The sequence below is a fragment of the Myotis daubentonii genome, chromosome 6, assembly GCF_963259705.1.
Source record: "Myotis daubentonii chromosome 6, mMyoDau2.1, whole genome shotgun sequence".
Taxonomy (NCBI): Eukaryota; Metazoa; Chordata; class Mammalia; order Chiroptera; family Vespertilionidae; genus Myotis; species Myotis daubentonii.
This window is the reverse complement of record NC_081845.1, coordinates 33077280-33098607: the sequence shown is the minus strand read 5'-3', so window position 1 is coordinate 33098607 and position 21328 is coordinate 33077280.

Sequence of the window (21328 nt, the reverse complement as noted above, 5' to 3'; positions counted from 1 at the left end):
ATTAAGCCATTATTATGTCAACTCGATGGAAAAAAATTCAATGCTTCAATGAGTCTTCTTTAGCTCAAAAATGGTTTACTCTAGCATAAGCAGGAAGTAAGTACATTCAAACAAGTTAAAAATGGGAAAGCCAGTTGTCACTTATTCATTTATTTGGAGCTATGTGCTTGGCAATGGGTGAGGCATTGGGTTGCAGAGATAAAAGTAACAGTTCCCATCTTCCAGGAGCATGAAGCCCAGTGGAGCAGATCAGTAAGTAAGCTGACAATGACAGTGTAGCATATGTGCTTAATAACTGCAGTTGGCAGACCTATGTTGTGCAAAAGGAGAGCAGAAGAGAGAAAAAGAGTACCAAAAGGATTACATGCTCACTAAAGTTGAATATTCTAATTCTAAAGAAATGGAAGAGGAAGGTCAAGAACACAAGAGAGATGACTTCAGGCCCTGCCTCACAGCCTGCCCAGTTCCCAGCATTAGGAACTCTCTTCTCCCAGGCTGGGAGGTCCTTATTTGGTCTCTAAGATGAATGCTGACCTTGGATAGGAGCTTATAGGGCTCCAGGCCAACCCTCTGTGACTCAGGTTCAAGCTATATTTGCAGCCACGACAGCCTTGACCATATGCTCCAGGTCTGATACCTGCTCCTCTGCCCAAATTCCTTGAATGTATAATGCTTAGGATCAGAACTGGGATCCTTCTTCCTTGTATGTATTTAAGGAACCTATTCCTGGCTCTGAACTCCATGCTTAGGAGTGGACTTCTATACACCTTAAAAACTGAACTACTCATACATCTTAACAAAAGGAAGATAAACAACGCAATAAAAAAAATGGCCAACGGACCTAAATAGATACTTTACAAAAGAGGACATAAGGAAGGCCAAGAGACATATGAAAACATGCTCAAAGTCACTAATCATCCGAGAGATGCAAATCAAAATGACAATGAGGTACCATCTCACACCTGTCAGAATGGCTATCATCAACAAATCAACAAATGACAAGTGCTGGTGAGGATGCAGAGAAACAGGAACCCTCGTGCACTGCTGGTGGGAATGCAGACTGGTGCAGCCACTATGGAAGACAGTATGGAGTTTCCTCAAAAAACTAAAAATGGAACTCCCATTTGACCCTGTGATCCCACTTCTAGGAATATATCCCAAGAAACCAGAAACACCAATCAGAAAGGATATATGCACCCCTATGTTCATAGCAGCACAATTCACCATAACTAAGATTTGGAATCAGCCTAAGTGCCCATCAGCAGATGAGTGGATTAAAAAACTGTGGTATATCTACAATGGAATACTACGTTGCAGTAAAAAAGAAGGAATTGTTACCATTTGCAACAGCATGGATGGAACTGGAGAGCATTATGCTAAGTGAAATAAGCCAGTCAGAGAAAGATAAATATCACATGATCTCACTCATTTATGGAATATAATGAACAACATAAACTAATGAACAAAAACAGATCCAGAGACAGAGAAGCATTGATCAGACTGTCAAACCTCAGAGGGAAGGGTAGGGGTAAGGGTGAGAGATCAACCAAAGGACTTATATGCATGCGTATAAGCCTAACCAATGGATACAGACACCAGGAGGGTGAGTGGGGGGTGATGGGGGGATAAGGACACATATATAATACATTAATCAATAAAGAAAAAAATATATAAAAAACTGAACTGATGACCTTCCTGCTCCTTAGGCATTAAAAACAACAACAACAGCTTTATTGGATATAATTCAATGACTGTTAATATATTCACAGTGTTATTCACCAAGCACAATCAACTTCAGAATATTTTCATCATCCTAAAATGAAACCCTTGCATTCCTTAGCTGTCACCCCAATTCTCCCATTTCCTCAACCATTGGCAACCATTAATTTACTTTCTGTCTTTATAGATTTGCCCATTCTGGACATTTCATACAATTTTTTATAGATTTTCCCATTCTGGATGTTATGGACTAAATTATACCCCCCAATGTGTCTGTATTTGGAGACAGTGCCTTGAAAGAGGTAATTAAGATTGAATGAGATCATAACGGTGACGTCCTAGTGATCCAATAGGATTCATGTCAATATAAGAAGAGGCAGACATAGAAGGGACAAGTGTGCACAAAGAAGAGGCCATAGAAGGGCACAGCAAGAAGATAGCCATCTGCAAGCCAAGGGAGAGGCCTTAGGAAAAACCAAACCTGCTAACACTATGATCCTAAACTTCCTGCTTCTAGAACTGTTATTTAAGCCACTCAGTTATGTGGTATTTTGTTATTGCAGCCCCATAAGATTGACATAGTAGAATCATACAATATGTGGACTTTGTCTTTTTTCTTTAATATGTGGACTTTGTATTGGCTTTTTTCACTTAGCATGTTTGCAAGATCTAATCCACATTGTAACACGTATCAGTAATTCATTCCCTTTTTTATGACAATAATAGTTCATTGATGTGAATGTACCACATTTTGTTTGTCCATTTATCAGTTGGTGGACATTTGGATTATTTCCACCTTTTGGCTATTATGAGTGCTACTGCTATGAACATTCATGTGCCAGTTTTTGTGTAGATACGTGTTTTCATTTCTCTCAGGTATGTATATCAAGGAATAGAATTTATGGGTCATATGGGAACTCTATGTATAACCTTTGAGGAACTATCAAACTCTTTTTTTTAAGTATCTATGCCATTTTGCATTCTCATCAGCAAGGAATGAGTGCTCCAATTTCTCTACATCCTGGTCAACATTTGATATTGTCTGTCTTTTTTATAGCCATCCTAGTGGGTATACAGTGGCATTTCATTGCAGTTTTGATTGGCATTTCCCTAATAACTAATGATGTTGAACATCTTTTCATGTGTTGATTGCCATTTGTATATCTTCCTTGGAGAAATGTTTATTCATATCCTTTGCCCCTTTTAAAATCAGTAATTAGTTTTTAATTTGACTTTTTGTTATTGAATTGAAATCATTCTTTATATATTCTACATACAAGTTCCTTATCAGACATATAATTTTCCAACAATTTGTCCCATTCAGTGTGCTGTCCTTTTACTTTCTTTTTTAAAAAAATATATTTTATTGATTTTTTACAGAGAGGAGGGGAGAGAGATAGAGAGTTTGAAACATCGATGAGAGAGAAACATCGATCAGCTGCCTCCTGCACATCTCCCACTGGGGATATGCCCGCAACCAAGGTAAATGCCCTTGACCGGAATCGAACCCGGGACCTTTCAGTCCGCAGGCTGATGCTCTATCCACTGAGCCAAACCGGTTAGGGCCCTTTTCCTTTCTTGATAGTGTCTTTTAAAACACAAAAGTTCTAATTTTGATTATGTCCAATGTATTTATTTTTTCTTTTGTTGCTTGAGTTTTTTGGATCTTATCTAAGAAAATATTGCTAAATCTAAAGTTAGGAAGATATACTCATGTTTTCTTCTAATAGTTTTACAGTTTTAGTTCTTACATTTGGATCTTTGATAATTTTTGAGTTATTTTTTGTATATGGTAAGAGGTAAGGGTTCAACTTCATTATTTGGCATGTGGATATCCAGCTATGTTAGTATTATTTGTTGAAAAGACTATTCATTCCCTTTACTGAATTGTCTTTGACATCTTGTTGAAAACCAACTGAACATAATGTGAGAGTTTATTTCTGGTCTCAATTCTATTCCATTGATCATGCCAGTAATATGTATATACTGTTTTGAAACTGTAGCTGTGTAGTAAGTTTTGAAATTAAGAAGTGTGAATCCTCCAACTTTGTCTTTTTTTTTTCAAGATTGTTTTGGCTATTCTGGGTCCCTTAAAGCTCCATAGGTTCTGAAGGATCATTTCTCTCTGGTGCCTGTTTGTCAGGATCTATCTGCTGACTGAGACATTGGGGTTGGCCTACACATCTTCCAAGTGACTACATGGACTTGTCTCCATATGCCTCAGTCTTGTTCAGTCTGTCTGAATAGACTATTTGCCAGCCCTTAGAGCTTGGGTCTTAGAAACTCAAATTCTTGATGTGGGGAGGAGATGGAATTTTGAGACCAGCTCTGGTGATGTTTTAAGTAAGATTGATGTGTTAGGTCTGATAGCTCACTATAGCATCCCAAGAATTAATTAGCTTTGATGGCCAGCTGGTTAGTATAGCCATGTTGCAGCTGTTGTTTTGAAATTATAAAAGTAATATAGCCACGTCCTCAACAAATGGAAAACAGATAAAAAATTCACCATAATCATAATTATTCATAATGTGTGCCCCGCTTGCATAGTTTCCTAATAGTACTTGTTAAAATCATAATATAATTGCCAATGATCAAATGCATTATTGTATTAGTAGATATGTTTTTTTTCCCTTTGTTGAAAGAAGTTGTTGTATCATTTTTGGAATTTGAATTGAGAATTCCGCTAAGAAATATATTTGGTATCTATTGTTTCTATTATGGCTTAAGAGACCAGACAATTTTTTGGAGGCATAATCAAGCAAAACTGTGGGCTTAGGAAGAGTTTATGTCACAGGAATGTATTTACCTGGATTTATTTTGAAGTTGGACTAAGACTTAACATGTCTCAGTCTTTATGTTGAACTTTTTCCTCTCTAGGAGGATGTATGCATTTCCAGACACATCATCTCCTCTTTATAACGATTCTTAAGACTACCTATAGATGTTTAGGTTAAATCAATTCAGCTTCTTACCCATCTGAATAGAATGTGTGCCACATCATTTGTTGAAACCTGGGCTCTAGCATTCATGAAGCTTACATTTTCTTCAGGTTGACCAGCAAGGGGCACTAAAGCATAGCGTCTCTTCCCTGTCTCCTCCCAGCAACAGCAGAGGTTTCAGTGAGTAATTGGGCATGAATCTGAAAGCTGTGCACTCATACAGTGAGATCAAAACACTGGTGGCAGCCTCTTTGATATTTTTCAAGGCTATCGATATTTTTTAAATGGGAAAAATTCTAATTGGGCAAAAAGATAGCAAAAACAATTCGAAATACAGAATCACTCTTTGCTTGCAAGCCACAATTCTCCTGTCTAGTCAATGCTGTTAGGTAAATCAGCAGAATCCTGCCATTGCTTTTCTGTGAATTACTGTGTGTGTTTTTTTCTTCCATCCAGAGAACATAATGGCCTAGCCACATAGCAAGTTCCTAAAAAGATGAACTATTTGATGTTACAGTGACAAGCAATTATTATAGAGGCCTCCTGGTTGGTCTTATTTCTCCCTTTTAAATTTTGCCTGTCTATTTATTTCCATCAGCTACTAAGAATGACTCTTTTACTGTTTCAAATAAAGGATGCAATCTATATGCGAGGCACACATTATGAATAATTTCTTGTCATAACAAGGCATGAATGTCCTTCAGAGACTGGCAAGAAGTTACTGAAGTTGTTTAGTATTTGGTAATGAGGTTTTCTTTTCAATTTCAGCTTTCATACATGCTTAATCACCTCAAGGTACTAAAACACCAAGAATGACAGCATTCAATAATTAGTCCACCAAGTTGGAAACAATTACCCATTATTCTTTCTTGCTAAATCAAAGAAATGGTTGTAGGAAACACTGTCCACTTATCAATATTGTAAAATGGTGCATGTAAAGGTAATTTATTCAATATTAATATTCAACTACAACTCCATGTATAAAACTTTGAGTAACATTTTTGTTAATTTTTTAAAACTAGTTCTCTTTGAAGACTAAGATATCTCTTGGACCTTGTTATTTGCAGTGTGTGAGAATTGTATATTAAAATGGATCACATGCTTCTTCACCCATCTCATTACCACCCTCTTCTCCTCAAATACAATCCTAAGCCTCAAATGCCTGATTACTTAAGAACTCTTAAGAAGTCATAGCTAAGTGATAGATAGTTCAGAGTATGATTTCTAATATTTTTCCCTCTGCTAACCAGAATTAGAAATTGGGGGATGCAGAGCAAAGATTCTTAGGGCTCAGGCAGATGACAAGAGTGGAATGAACAAAACAGAGCAAGAGAAAGGCCAAGACCATAGTTTCCACGTTCACGGTTAACAGACTTATTCTGCGAGGTGCGTATTCTGGCTGTGTTCCTCTGGGCAAATTAATTTACTTATCTAAGCCTCAGTTAATTCGTCTGTATAGTGAAGATTCATTCATTCATTTAACAAGTATTTATCAAATGCCCGCTATCTGCAGACACCATTCTCAGTACATATGGCTGTTCAGAGGGTCAAATGAGAGAATGAATGAATGTAAAGCACTTAGAACTGTGACAGTAAATAATGGCTATTATTATCAACTGAGAATCTACTATGCTCAGGCCAATGCCATATATTTTGAGCAAGTACTTAACCTCTGTCTGCCTCCATTTTCCTTGTTTGCAAAGGGAGATTCTTGTCTCTTAGGGCTCCTGTGGGGTGTAAATGAGGTAATGCATATAAAGTGCTTAGAACCGTGCCCAGCATGTATCAAATGTTATATAAGTGTTTGCTGTTATTACCTCAGTTTCTCAGTAACAACATGGAGAAGTAAGTCTTATTATCACCACTTTAAGGATGAGTTAACTCAGGCTCAGGGAGGTAAGGTAAATTGGCCAAGGTCAAAAGCTGGTAAGCTACAGATTGGTACCCCCACGTGCTTGGATCTAAAGCCTATCTTTGCTTTTCCCATGGAACCCTGATGCCTCGTAGAAGCATTGAACACCCTGAGTCAGATCACACAGGTTATTGGCACATGAGTGTAGCTCTGAAACATTACTTCCCAGTTCCATAGGTCTCTCCTATCAGTACACCCATGCACACGAGTGCGTACACACATGAACACACACCACTCTGCAGTGTTTGCACTTAGCATTCATTCTGAGCAGCAGCACCTCTCATAGAAATTATACTGCCAGTTATGGAGTGAGCAGAGTTGCCATCCACTACTCTAGAACTTCTCTACTTTTTGGTAGGTAATAAGTAAAAGATGTAAATTTAGTTTTTTAAATTTCCTGATTTTTCATGTATTTTAGAGAATTTTTGATATGTAAATGCACTCTCTGCAGCTGCATATTTAATTTTATTATTTTTATAAAAGGAAAAATTCAGTAAGTTTAAATTTAAATTTCATTTGTCAATCTGTGAGCTTTCTCAGGGAGAAAGCTATTTTGCTGGCTTTTCATTTAATCATTTATTCACTCATCTATCTATTCAGTCAGTCATTTATCAAACATTCACTGTGAGCCAGGCTTTGTAACAGGTTAATTCTTAAATTTTTATTAACCACACATTACGTTTTCTTAGTATGTAAAATATTAAGTCTTAATTGCAGATCTTGCACAGATCAGCTTCAAAGGACAGAATGCAAAAAAAGACAATGTTTGTTTGCTTTTCTCACCCCCAGTGGTTGTCACTGACTGTCAGAAGATAGTTCTATCAACACTTCATAGCTTAAATAAGAAGCATATTTTCTCACAGTGTCCTCTGTATATCTTCCCCCTTGGGAAACACACAGTTATAAATTATATGGAGATGCTTTAGAGCCAAATGAATCTCCTTCTGAGACCCGGGTCGAGGAGGTGGGGGGATGGGAAGCGACTGCTTTAATAAACTATCCTTTTTAACTTGATGAAGTTGAGCATGTTGCAAATTTCTAAAGAGCAACATTAAACCAAGCTGATGATGGATTTGTGGAAAACTAAGTTCCTGGTCAAATATAGTAATTGCTTCTTTAAAAATAAACATATGAAAATATTTTTTTTCTCTCCAAATGTACCAAAATCAGGAGGGAGTAGATTTTGAGGATTTGTACCCATGGAATGAATTCTCAATTTTATGTCCCCAAAGAACTATAATTTTAGAGAATGCTTTTGCTGTTTATTGTTCAACTGTGCATCCATTCTTTCTTCTTTTAATAATGTTTCAACTTTCCCCTGGGAAAAAGTTTGTACTGAGTCTTGATTAAAACAAAACAAAACAAAACAAAACAAAATAAAACAAAACAAAACAAAACAAAACAAAATAAAACAAAACAAAACAAAACACAATAAAACCAAAGCCAACCAAACAGGAAATACCCTTCTTGCTTTCTCCCCTGGTCTTTTGGAAGCTTGTCTCATTGTTACCTTACTGGCTTTCTTCCTTAGGGTTTCTGGTTGGGGAGGCCCTAGAAGGCAGTATTGCTTAAGAGATAAAGGCTTCTACTCAGTCTCCTTGTTTGGCAATAGATAGCATTATAAAAGTAATTTTAAATATGTCTGACCTTTATTTATTTATTATTTATTTATTTATTTATTTATTTATTTTTTTATTATTAGTTAAGGTATTACAAATGTGTCCTCATCCCCCCCATTAACCCCCAACCTCCCCCCCACACACAAACTCATGCTCCCATCCCCCTGTTGTCCATGTCCATTGGTTTGGCTTATATACATGTATACAAGTCCTTCGGTCGATCTCTTCCCCTTACTCCCGCCCTCCCCTACTTTCCTTCTGGGGATTGATAGCCTGATCGCTGTTTCTCATGTCTGACCTTTATTAACTGTCACTATTGAGGGGTTACCATGAAGTTTCTGCCAAGAATTTGAAATAAGGATTAATCTTGAGAGTTAAGTGGCAAAATCAATATCTAATGCATTAGACCAGAGATATACACAAAGTGCCTTAAGAAGAGAGACCTGTTAAAAATATCTACCAATTACCATGATCACAACAGATGCCATAGTCCCAGGCCTTACTTCTGTCATTGCTAGAATGTGGCAAGATCTAGGGTTTCCCAGGGAGGGAGGGGTAAGGGTGGCCAGGGAGACAGGAGTCAGGACAGTAGTTCTTTATCCACTAGTAGAGGAGTATTTCCATAATTTAACAGCTGGTGTGCAGAGATGGGTTTTCTAAGTGAATGGGCCCCTGCTTGTATAGGAATCTTCCAACTAAATCTTCACTTACATACCTAATTTTTATTCATAAAGATGTTTTTTTTCTTTAAGAGGTCCCACAAACTTGTATAAGCTTTTGCCCCCACAAAGCCAGGTGTTAGATCCTAGGTATGGCCTGGTGACTCAGCCACTCATCAAGGCTGGACGGTCAGCTTTGGTGGTGCTCATGTTGGCGCTCACCGGCCACTGCAGAGGGTGCTCTTGCCCAGAGCCCGGCTTTGTCCCACCATAGAGTTGGGTCTGCCCACTTTAGGAGATAGATTCATTAGGCTGTCATCATAATTATAACCTGGTATTATTATAATTTCTTATAAATCATATAGGTTTTATTATCTTTCATCAAACATTCCTTTTTCCTATTTCATGCCTAACAACAGACCTTCTGATTATAACTTAGCTCCCACTGTGGCTGCCTAGCGTGACTGGCTATTGGGCTTGCGGTCTAGTTCAGTGATTTTCAACCCCTTTCATCTTATGACACACAGAAACCAATTGCTAAAATCTGCGGCACATCAGAAAATACACTTTTTGCCAATCTGACAAAAAATAGGTATAATTTTGATTCATTCATAGTGGATGGTTATTGTTGTGTTAGTTGTCATTTTTCTATTTGATAATCTCAGGGGGAAAAGGTCAGTGTCCCTGAAGAAATAGCCAGGTATTGCATGATTTAAAAATTATTGTAGCACACCGGTTGAAAATTGTGGGCCTAGTTCCTTGGGCAGTTCTATTTCTAAGGAAAAAGTAATAAACTAGCAACCTAGTTTACTAGTAACTATTGTAATTACTTGACCAATGTGAGTCTACTTGTGAGACACAATTTCTGCTAAGGCTTCTGAGCCTATGGAACTAGAATTTAGAGTGTGGCAAATTTCCTTTAGGGACAAATACTCCATGGCTTTGCCCTTGGCCTTCTTCCTTTATTTTTAGCAGCACTTTATTGGGACTGTTTATTTGTTTCCTTACTAGATTGTAAACTTCTTGAGAACAGAAGCCATTAGTGTACCAATAAACTCAATAAATATTTTTTAAACGAGTGAATGGAATAATAAAAAGTGTGTGATAGTCTTTGGATACTGTAAACTAGTAGCAATGCAAACTTTTAGCTTAATTTACAAATCACTTGGTTTTTAAAACTAATTTATTTATTTTTTCATTACAAAAGTATTCATAGTGCTTTCGAGGTTGACCATCTTTCATCTGTTTGTTTAGAAGTCATATTAGATATATCTTACAAACCTGACCATGGTTGACAAAGTAATTTCTTCCTTAAAATATTTTCTTTATCACTACAAAACAGTCCCTTGCTTTATGTTGATCTGATCTGCAAATTTTTAGGGGGATTGGAAATCATTTTGTTCTCTACACTAAAATCTAGTGATGAGAAGTTACTAGTAGTTATATCCAGAATAAACCAGTTCTGGGGTGAATTCTTTTATTGAAGAATGTGCAAAATAACCCAAATGAATGGTACTGATGCTATTACAGATTCACTTTCATCACCCAGAAAAACCTAGTTTTGGTTTTAAAGCACATACACAAAACATTATCTATTCCATTACATAAAAATTTTGAGGCAGAAGTTGAGGGAAAGAAAACAATTGTAATGGAAATAGCTTTTTAAAAAAGAAGACCATCTAGAGAAAAATGAATGAACTGTATGATGATAAGAAAAATGAAAATGAAAAGACTTCTACTTATCTATACATTCCTGTTAGCTCTTATTCTGATTCAACCTTCAAGGATATGGGTAATCTAAGAGAGAAAGGGACAGGGAGAGGACGAGAAAGAATAAACTGAGAGAAAGAGAGAAAGAGAGAATTAGGGACAAGTATATGCTTCACAACTTAATTTTTGACAAAAGAAAAAAATCTTTGTTATTATAAACTATACTGCTGGTTCTGTAACTTGCCTTACTAAAGCACCCTATAGCAAAGTCAACCAACAATGTCTTTTTTACTATGGGGCAATTAATTATTCTAAGTTAAAAATTAATATTTCCAAATCAGTTGTCACTTATGTTACATTAACACTTTGTGCCAAGGTTTCCTTTGAGATAGGGAAATTTTTAAGCTGGAGTAGAAACCATCTGGTTCCTACAACTGTATCACTTTTTAGTTGTGGCATCACGATCAACCACATCCAGGCTGTAATATCAAGAAGCGATTCCATGAGCAGCATCTAGAACTTAATTCCAGGCTACCTGGTATCATCTCTGCTTCCTTGACAGAATTGAGTCTGGAAGAGAAGCAATCATTTGGGAATTGTGTTTGTATAGAGAAACAGAGGAGTTAATGCTATTTGTTTTCATAAGAAGAGAGGAAGTTATCAGCCCTGCAGATTCCAAAATTCTAAACCTCAAGAGCTTTTAACATTTCCTCCTTAAAGTATGAAGCAGCTGTTTCTCTTGGGAGGGCTCCTGGAAGCCAACTGAGTTGAACATGGGGTAATGGAATGTGGGATTGCAAAAGGAATGCTGAGATACAGCTTGTAATCTCTCTCTCTCTCTCTCTCTCTCTCTCTCTCTCTCTCTCTCTCTCTCTCTCTCTCTCTCTCTCTCTCTCTCTCTCTCTCTCCAGATCTCAGAACCTGTGAGCAACACAGCTAAAGTTCTTTTCTTTCTTATGGGCCACAAAGTAAGAATCCATCCTCTCCTCTATCAAGTGAAGTGACCTTTCTTATGTCGCCCTCCAGGGCCCATGCTCAGAGGAATCCTGGGGGGCAAGAAGCACAGCTGTGATCCAGCTGCCTTCAAAACAGCAGCCACCAGAACCACGGCCCCAGGAGAAACAAGAGCACCACCACCACCAACAACAATAGCTCCTTCTCCAAATGGCCACATGAATGCATCAAGAGTCCTCCTGGTTAAAGAAATCAGAGGCCCCTAGCATGTACTTTATGAGTTGCTCTGCTTGCCTCCTTCTTTTAGAGCTGCACATTGGTCCTCAGCACCCAGGAACCCTGGCCTTGACACTTGTGTTATCGCAGTAACCATTTATAATAAAACAACTTCCTGCCTTTGGGTGTGTTCTTCTCTCAGTATTTGGCTGTGGTATTCTGATATGGTTGTCTCGGTGAGGCCGTGGGAAAGCCATGCCCTGTAAATAAAGCTGGTCTCGCCTGCAGGGTTGGGAGACATGTTCCAGTGTCAAACATGCAGAGGAAACATGAGTTCATGGACAGGAAGCCAGAACTTGGTGAGTAGGTCTGAGCTTGCAGGACTCCAAGCACGCTTCCCTACAGGGTAGAGAGGAAAGAAAACCTCGATACCTGGATGTAGGCCTAGAGTTTGGGGAGGGAGGGACGTGAGTAAGCCCAATGTTGATGACATATATGGTTGTGTGTTATTCTATTTCTTTTGCTATCCCTGGTCATTTAGTAAGACTCTCTTTAAATGCTCCAGTCCTATCTCAGAGTGCTTTGGGGAATTTGGAAAATGTTCCTGAGTCTGCAGTTAAGAGTAGAGTAAGAGGGAGGCCATATCACTGGCGCTGGCCTGGTGGTCACAGGAGAGACTCCAAATCTTCGCCAACTCAGCCCACAGGCCTCCCTAATTCGGAGGATCAGGTTTGGCTTAATTGAACTATGGACTTCCCTGCATCATTTCTTATTATGTATTTCTATTGCCTTCCCAGTAACTAACATGCTGATAAGCTCAACAATGGGTGTCATGATTGTTTAGAGCTTTAAAAGTTAAAATCCAGCTTTACAGCGCAGTTTCAAGTTTCCGGACCACATTCAAGTCTCCCATGTGATCTGCCAGCTGAAACATTCTGTTTTCAGGGGGTGGCCAACTTATGGGATTTATATCATCAGTAAGGGTAAAAGATTGAGTGCCAACAGGCTAAAGAACACAGGTTGATACTGCAGATAGCCAGAGCTCATGGTGCTTAAGGAAGAAACTATTTTCCCTCTTTGCAGTTGGGCTAGTCCAGGCGAAAAACAAAACAAAACAAAAAACTGTGTCTCCCTGTAGGTGAACCAATGGCATATGGGATCCTGAGCCACCCACAATATATTCCACCAAAGAGAAAAGATTAGAATAAAAGACAATATGCAATTTTTATAGTAGCAGCTACGCTTTTTTGAGAGAAATATTAATGGGATATTGAGGTTATCCCTACACTTGTAAATCACCTTGTGAATGATAAGCCCTCTTTTTGTGAAAGTTTTAGCAAACATTGGGGTGTGAGGGACAGTGAAAGAGAACTTGAGATGGATGCAAACACACGCTTTACTTGGCCTTGAGAAATGAGATTGCACGCTAGAAACTGGAGTCTTCGTCGTTAGGGGAGAGATTCTGAAATCACTGGGGCATGAAAGTGTTCTCAGGCTCATTCCAAGCCACCAAAATGCAGAGTCCAAAGACACTCAGAGTCTCATAAAGTGTCTTGCCAAGAAAAAAATGGAACTTTGCCTTCTTGGCTTCCAAAAAGAGGGTTTCCATCCAGGTTCCCACTGGGATGAAGAAGTCATTCACATATTTTCCCACCCTTTCTGGTCTCTCTGAATCACAATGACTTTATTTTAGCTAGTTATTTATGAAGAGAAAATGGTACCTTAAAATCAGGTCAATGGCCAGTTTTCAGGTAAAGAAAAAAAAAGGAAGGTTAATAAAAATAATAGAATATAATATTGCATGACTACCACTATGGAAGAAAAATTATGCACAGAAAAAGTACTGGCAGTAAATAACATAAAAATGTTGTGTTGTCTAATGGGGTCAAATAAGCATGTTTTCCATGATGAAGGTGCTTAGGTTGATAAATGGATAACATGTACCCCTCCAATCTTATTTATAAATAACTCCATGAAGAAAAGTTCCCATTTCCAGCTACCACTTAGCACTACTAGTCAAGTCCTCATCTGCATGGCAGGAGCCCAGATGATTACAGTTAACCCTGGATAATCCTATATTTAAAAAATCTTTACACTAATAAATAAGGCATCAATAAACTAACAAAGGCCGCTCTTGACTGTTTTTATTTAACTCTTTCTATCAGATTTTAAATCATAAGAAAGATTTAATGCAATAATCCATGGATATGGGTCCCATTCATTCTTTTTGACCTAACTCTCAGTTTAGAAAAATAATACCTAACATTTATTGAATACTTGTTGTGTGTCAATATCTGAGTTGACTGCTATAAATGTATTATTTACTTGAATCCTTACAACAGACATTAACAGATGAGCAGGCGGAGGCACAAAGAAGTTGAGTCAACTTCCCAAGGTCACCAAGCTAATAAGTGGAAGAACAGGGATTCAAATCCCAGCCACCTGACTCTAGAACCTCTACTTTTAACCATGAAGCTTTACTGCTTTATGAAGCGATATGATATTGCAGCTTATTCGCCCTTTGATTACTATGTAGTGTTCAAAATGTATAGGATATAAATAGGTATCCTGGGCATATTCCTATGCATTTCTTAGACACAATTCACGGTGTCCATAAATCTCAAGTTTTAAAAGCAGGAGGAGATGCCATTTGCCCAGTAGCTTTAATCTTGAAGCATGTATTTTAGAAAAAATTCTAGAAGTGCAATTGCAAAAATGTGTGGTAGATTCACTTGAGTATGTGCACTTATGTGGGTATTTGGACTGTGAGAGGTTAGAATGTGTATATAACCCAGCTCTCCCACTAGGTTAAGTGACTTGCTCAGGGTCTGATAACTAGTTAACGACATGATCAGGGTAAAGACCCAAGTCTCAATTCCCATTTCAGGGTTCTTCCAAGTGTTTCTTCCTCTTAAATCCAAGAACAGATAGAAACAATCGTCAATGGAGCGACAGAATGTTAATAATTACTTGGAATCTGATGGTTTTCGTTCCAGTGGATACTTTTCCCCTATGATGGGCTTTAAATATTTTACAGATTATTTCGAGCTGGCCAAAAATAGGTCTGTGGGGATGGTAACATGTTTTGTTTATAAGAGAGGAAAAGAGATAAAACCATAAAAAAATTAGTGACTATGCAGGCAAAAATAATGATATGGGAAATTAAATCCCATGCTGAGAGGTCTGACGCTGATAACTTTTCCTGACCCCAAGTGGAAAGATATTTTTCTTATGTGGGGAGCACAAAATTGTTGGCTCTGCTCTTTCTCTTCCTTTAAAGACAGCTCTTCGGCTTATTAGCACAGGACAGAGCAAGTGACAATAAACCCAACCTGGCATTTAAATTTAAAATATCTTCCCCTGGATCATGTTACCAAGGCTGCAGCTCCAAGTCGGGGAGTGCTGTGAGCAGCCTTGGCCCTCAGAGCTAGAGAGTAATGCCTGTGGAATGAGGGGCCATTACCCACCAGCAGCCTTGGGTGTGGGAAACTATTCCTTTAATTTGGGGAAGGCAGCCCAAACTCTGAAAATTTGATCTCCTTCTTTTGCCAAAGAGTCAGCTACAAGATTCTGGGTTCCATCACTCTTATTATAACCGTAGGGAAAAAAATGACTTAATTGTAAACCAATGACTTCACCCTAATAACCATGGTCTAATCATTTCTAAAGAAAGCTGCCTTTTTGGTTCCTGCCAACTTGCAAATGCAACAAATTACATTGGAACATGATTATATTCATTAGCAATTATTCCATGAAAACAGTGAGGATTTGAGTTTACCCTACACTTAACCCAGACAACTAAAACTGCAATGCGACCTCGGGCCAAGTGTTGGCGGACACTGTGTTGGGGGAATGTTCTATCCTAGGCTCTGAGCATACAAGGATTTCTCTTCCTCAGTGAGACGCTGGTTTAGGTTAGAAAAAGAAAACAAGTCAACAAAATACTCCTCATATTAGATATACAAATTATTTAGTTTAGGACATTTGAATGATACTTCTCTGATTTAACTTGGTTAAGTTTCTATGGGAAAGAATGACACATGGTATAAGCCAACTGTCCTACTGTAACATGTCAATGTCCTGGGAGATTGAACTGACACAGGTTATGTAGGGGCAGTGTGAGGGCTGGGGGCAGGTGCAGGCATACTGTTTGCCCGACATCTGTCTCCTCCTATGCAGTGTGTGCATGAGTGGTTGTGTGAGGTCAAAGCAGGGGTGAGGGTTGCTGGATGTCTAGGTATTCCCTTTTAGGAGTGAGGCAGAAGAGTGAACACAGTGGGAAAAGAATTAAGAAGCACTAATATAGCAGGACAACATTTCCTCAAGTTGTATTCACATTTTTCAGCTAATCTCTCTGTCATTGCTGAGAGATCGATTAGCAAGGCTCCACTTTTACAGATGAAAGAACTGAAATGAAAAGGGACAAAGATGGTGGTACAATGCTTGCTTTGATTGATTAGTGAGTTAGAGCAGGGCCTGGAGTAGCATTCAAAATGCTGGTACTTGCTCCTGAGCCCCAAAGATGAAAGGGAGTCCTGATTTTGTAAAGGAAGAAGGTTAAAACAGCTAAACCAGCTTCTGCTGTGGCCCAGCTTATCAGACTTCTTTCAAATCCATGCCCTGGGGCTGGAGAGCATGGAGCTGGGCATGTGTGGGAGGGTCAGTGCTGAGCCAGCACTCCCTCTAGTGAAACATCCTAAGGCCACATCCTAGTGAGAACAGGCCAGTATTATTATCTTCCTACCAGAAGGACCACACTATCATTTCCTACAGGAAATGGCAACACCCCCAATTATTTAGCCATCATGAGTTCCTATAGAATAACAGCTCTCACCTTAGATCAAGGAAAAACCTCTCTCAGTCAACAAATATGTTTGGCACCTCTGAGCAAAATGCCCTATCTCACATAAGTTGTAAAGGCCCTCAAAGCAATTCTATTATCCCTGTTGATCCAACCACCTGGCACGACAACCTCATAGACCAGTCAAATGCGTGGTCCTTTGTAGTGTCACATTTTGTGTCTCTGCTTCTGTCTGACTTTAACCCTGCCCAGCTTCCTATAATCTGCCTGCTAGTTTGGTCAGAGAATGGCATCAATTCCCTGAGTGATATTTTGGAGCTGTTTTTGAGGTGGCTCATATTGATTGATCCTCATCTACCCTGGTATGGAAGCTGAATCAGTAGGAGGAAAATGTATGTAGTTGCGAGAAGGGGATGGAGTAGATATATTAAACAATATTGACTTAGAAGCCACTATATGCAGGTACTTTTCTAATCCTAGAAGTACAGCAATGAACAAAACTCATAAAAATCTCTTCTCTTATTGAATTTATAATTTGGTGTGTGATTAAGATGAGAGTAGGTAAGACATAATGCCACGATAGGTAGTAAATTTTATACGGTATGTTAGAAGGCAGTTAATTGCTATCAAGTGAAGCTAGGAAAAGAGGATAGGAAGATTTGAGGTGGGAAGTAATTTAAATAAAGTGATGAGAAAACTCAATGAGAAGGTAACGTCTGAGCAAAAACTTGAAAAAGTAGCAATACCTAAGGCCGTGTGGGGGAGAGCATTTCAGGCCCAGGAACTGCAAGTGTAGAGGCTGTGAGTATGGCCAGCATGATGCCCACTTTTAGGGTGTGCCATCCTCATGGTACCCTATGCCAATGGTGTCCCCTGGAATTGTGTCATGGACAATCTGCGGTGGGAAACATGGCAGACCTGTCATGAGGCAGGAGCATTCTGGGAAGAGCAAGAGGCCAAGGAGAGTAGGGGTGTCAGAGAGAAAACAGGGGGCCAGGTATTTCCAGGCTCCTCTGCCTAGCTATGTGGGAAGGCTACTTGACTATACAAGGCATTTTTAGACAGCTGCATTGCTTGTGACTACTGATACCACATATTCTAAAAGTGGTTGGGCTGTGCCTCAGCTACTTGGGTTTGATAGATAGTGAGATCCATGAGGGAGATATAAAACTGATGTGTCTTTGTTTGCATGTGGTTTTTCAATTCTCCAGCTTCCTGCTGAACTTGGAAATGAAACCTGCCATTAGGACTGACACGTTATAATGTGTTTGCTATATTATTTGGAATATTCAATTCAGTTCTAGAGGACAAGAAAACAAGTGGAATGATGAAATCCCTAAGAAACCTGAGGTATATATAGTAAACTAGTTCCTTAGGCAATATAAGCATGTGCTAAGTACAGATAGAAAGCAATTTAGTATAGGCAAAATATATTGAAGAAAAGTAGAATAAATAGATTACATTATGCAACAAATAAGAATTCTACCTATAGATATAAATGGATGGAAATATTAAGTCACCAGGCTTGATCATGCTACCTCTGGGCTGACAGCCACAATGCCCCTATATTATTAGCCACTCCTTGGTGACCCTCAAATGATTCCATTCTGGTCCCACAAGAGCTGTGTTTAAAATATGCAGGTAAAAATCTATGGCTGCTCAGCAAACTACCTGGAAAGCTACAGATATTGGTCTTGGGTCCCTGGCCCTGCATCTCTGTAATAGAGCTAATACTAGTATATGTCATTGCCCAGGGGCTTTCTACCTGTGGGCTCCCTTGATGAAACCTCAACTCTGGTCCCATAACCATCCCATCAGTGCAGAGAAAGAGACAGGACAGGGCATATGGACCTTCACCATCCAGAATTCAGGTAGGGGTGCTGTTACCTGCCTGTACCTCGCCCTTATGAACTCACCCCATCTCTGCCCCCTTGCTTTCCTCTGTGTGTTTTAAGTGAACTGAATAAACTGTGGAAAATAACTGTGCTGGAAAAAAACAAAACAAAACAGTAATATTAGTTATCCCTCCACAATTGAGTGGGTCAAAAAGGATAATAAAGGGTTATAGTAACAGTACATATCTTTTTTATTAGAGAGATTTTATTTTTCTGATTTTGTCTTTCCATTTGGTGAGTTGATTACAGCTGACCAGATTAAGCATATCTATCTATCTATCTATCTATCTATCTATCTATCTATCTATCTATTCTAATCTATCTATCTATCTATATAAAAAGCCAGCGACCAGAACACCATAACAACCAGAATGACTGGTCGCTATGATGCCCACTGCGGCCAGTGAACCTGCCCAATCAGGGGGTGAGGCCAGCGGGCCAACCTCCCGTGGCCCCTCCCCCTGGCCAGCCCTGCCCCTGATTGCCCTCCCCACCCCAACAGGAGGCGTGGTCAGCCAGCCAACCACCCACAGCCCCTTCCCATGGTCGGCCCCGCCCCCAATCGGCCTCCCCACCCCAATCAGGAGTGGGGCACGCCAGCCAATTGCCTGTGGCCCCTCCCCCCAGCCAGCCTGGCCCTGATTGGGCCCCGATTGATACAGGCTGGCCGGCCAACCTCCCACTGTCTCCTCCTCCTGACATGCCTGACTGGGCTGGCTGGACCCCACCTGTGCATGAGTTCATGCACTGGGCCTCTAGTGATTATATAATGTCCGCAATCAGGGCCTATTAACTTATCTATAACCCCCCCCCTCCACCAATTGCCTTTTAAAATTTTTGTTCTTCGTAGAATTGAATTCTGTTATGTGATTAAAATGGACATGTATCCTTATGTCACAAGTGTCCCTGAGGTGGGAACCATTGTTTTTACCAGATGTCTGAACCTGTATCACATGGGAGAGGTGCTGAGTGAGGAAGACAGAGAACCCAGGCATTGCCAGGAGCTGGCTAATAGATTCTCTAAAATGAATTCTATGCTACTGTACTTGGGCCAAAAATAGCTCATGGACCCATTAAGGGTAAATTTTAGGACATATTTCAGATATTTCCAAAACACTTGCAAATCAGGATTTCCAGGCCCTGGGAGGTTTTCTTACTTGGTCACTAGCTTCGATTCCACCTCCATCTTCTTTTTGTCCTCATGTCCCCACCCCAAGTTAACTCAGCCAAGCACAGACATTGTCAGAAAGAGGTCAAGGATCATGCCAAACCCTAGCTGCCTTGTGGAAACTTCACTGGCAGAAGCAAAATATGAATATTCAATATGAATACACTCTCTCTCTCTCTCTCTCTCTCTCTCTCTCTCTCTCTCTCTCTCTCTCTCTTTCATACAATGAAATTCAAACGTATAAAGTGCTTGGATCAGTTATAAAAAAGATTGCTAAGTTTGCTCATTTACTGGTTAAGATGTTTTAAAGAAACTACAATGTGGAATGCCCATTTCAATAGAAATAAGTAATTCTTATTGAATCTGATTTTACTTTAAAATTAAATTTAGGGCCCTTCCATTAACCTAAGTGGTTCTCATTTTACAGCAAATGTTATTAAGAAAATTATTTTCTCTTCCTGGTGAGTCAATAAATAAAGGGGCATTTAGATAGTTTAGCTCTCTAGGTTGCTTATGTCTTTTATCTCTCTCTTGTCGGTAAGTACCATGAGGGTAAGAATCTATTCTTTCTTGTTCTTCCTTGTGCCATCAATGACTGGTACATAGTACATACACAATGCATATTTTTAAAGGATATGAATGGACCCCTAACCGGTTTGGCTCAGTGGATAGAGTGTGGGCCCACAGACTGAAGGGTCCTGGGTTCAATTCCGGTCAAAGGCATGTAGCTTGGTTGCAGGCTCATCCCCAGTAGGGGTGTGCAGGAAGCAGCAGATCGATGTTTTTCTCTCATAGATGTTTATAACTCTCTATTCCTCCCCCTTCCTCTCTGTAAAAATCAATAAAATATATATTAAAAAAAAGATATGAATGGATATTTGAATGGCTGGAAGAATAAAAGGAAGGAAAGGAGGAAGGGACAAAGGTGAGAGCTGGGTGGGTGAAGGCTCCTGCCTGCCTAAAAGCTTTGTCTCTTTCTCTGATAGACCAGGGGTAACGACAGCTGGATTCCACAGCACATACCCTGGAGCACCTGGAGGAACATGCACTTCCCTGTCAGACTGACTGGGTTTCAATCTTTGCTCTGGCCCTGCCTGCAACTGATTATTTAACCGTTTGGAATCTCGGTTTCCTCCTCTATAAACTGGACAGAATATCATGTGCACTAGACTTTGTTACAAATACCAAATAATATACTCTCCATAACAGCTCTGAGCTTGGCGCCAGACTCAGAGTCCTGCATAGACACACTAACTAAATGCTAGTTTTCCAAAGGGCACTGAATTCCAGGCTCAAAACTACCCCTGACTCACCTATCAGAGTGTTCAACGATGGTCTCTGGTAGACTTTAACCTAAATTTGAGCATCAGCAATTACCTACTATTGAATGGATGAACTTGTTGTTTACATCCACCAAAACCTGATTCTTCTATTGACTTCCACATTCCTATTAATAGTATCTCTACTGCCCCCAGTTATTAAAGCTTAGAACCCCAAACTCATCCTTGGCAACATACTTTCCCTCAGTGGCCACATTTAGCAAATTCAATAGTTCCTGTCCCTTTACATGATCAATCATATTTATTTTTCTTCTTATATCTGCTACTACAACTCATGCTCAGTTTATGCGGGTTAAGAGCATGGACTTTGGTGTCAAAGAGAACTGGATTTGAATGCACACTCTGTCACTTTTTAACTGTGTATGTGTTGCTGGATAAGTTACTAAATCTCCCTAA